We start from the raw sequence: 1,063 nt of genomic DNA on the forward strand, positions 1-1,063 counted from the left end.
GGGGTCGAGATAACAGATACGGCCAGAGTAATGACTAACTCCAAAGCTAGCTTCACTGAAGAGAAGGCATTTTAAAGATTGAAGAAAAATCTTGTCAGAAGATCCCAGAAAAGTTCTAATTTTCATTACCAGTTAATAAAGTTATTGATACAGAAGTGTACAGAACAGAACATGGCTCTTGTTTATTTTCCTTGCACTTTTTGGCCTGGGATATGGGTTTTAAATAGACATTGTCTGTACCACCTTCATTAAAATAAACAAAATATTTGTAAAAACCATGAAAGAAGAAAGGAAGGAAGGGAAGGGGAGGGGAGGGGAGGGAAGGAGGGAGGGAAGGAGGGAGGGAAGGAGGGAGGGAGGGAGGAAGGAAGGAAGGAAGGAAGGAAGGAACTCTGTGCCTTTATTGGCCAAGCAGGCCACCTGAGTGAGATGAAGTGGGAGGTGTGGGTGGCCCCGGTGCCTGGCTGGCCATGGTTCCCGGGCCTGTAGGTGATGAGAACGCACCTAGGTAGTGGCCAGTCATCTCTCGCTAGGTTTCTACCTGGCTGAAGGTCTTGCCATTGTAGACGCCCACCATCTCCAGCAGGACGACCATGTCTCCAGGTGCATCTTCAGCACCTCAGGCCTCTCCCCGGCAGCGCCTCCTTCCTGGGCTCGCGCAGGCGCGTCAGCGGAAGAGCCGCCTCCACGGCAGGGCGGGTTTAGTGGCTGCGGCTGCACCCGCTGCTCCAGCTGCTCCTAGAATGTGACCCCGGCTGGGCGAGAGCCGCCCCGCGGTAGGTGCATTTGCAGAAGGTCCGCTTCTTCTTCGGCTCTACTTCCACCATCTTGTCGGTTCTGCTTTTCAGAATGTTGGTTTTCCCGTACATAAAGGAAAAGGTACGAACATATTCTCTCTCTAAATATTTTTAATTTTAACAAAGAAATTTTTATTATTTTTAGTTTCGAAAAGACAGCTACAATCAAAGAAACTCTAAACTGGTCCTGGCCAATAGAAATATAACAAGCCACATATGTGATTTTCACCTTTTCGTAGCCAAATTTTAAACAGTAGAAATGAAAC

General features: G+C 48.1%; 1 pseudogene; it reads right to left on the bottom strand.

Moving 5' to 3' along the window:
• Window positions 1-368: 368 nt before the first annotated feature.
• On the bottom strand, window positions 369-828 carry LOC131403833 (small ribosomal subunit protein uS19-like; annotated as a pseudogene).
• Between the last annotated feature and the right edge of the window lie 235 nt (window positions 829-1,063).

Source organism: Diceros bicornis, unplaced genomic scaffold, assembly GCF_020826845.1.
Source record: "Diceros bicornis minor isolate mBicDic1 unplaced genomic scaffold, mDicBic1.mat.cur scaffold_92_ctg1, whole genome shotgun sequence".
Classification (NCBI taxonomy): domain Eukaryota; kingdom Metazoa; phylum Chordata; class Mammalia; order Perissodactyla; family Rhinocerotidae; genus Diceros; species Diceros bicornis.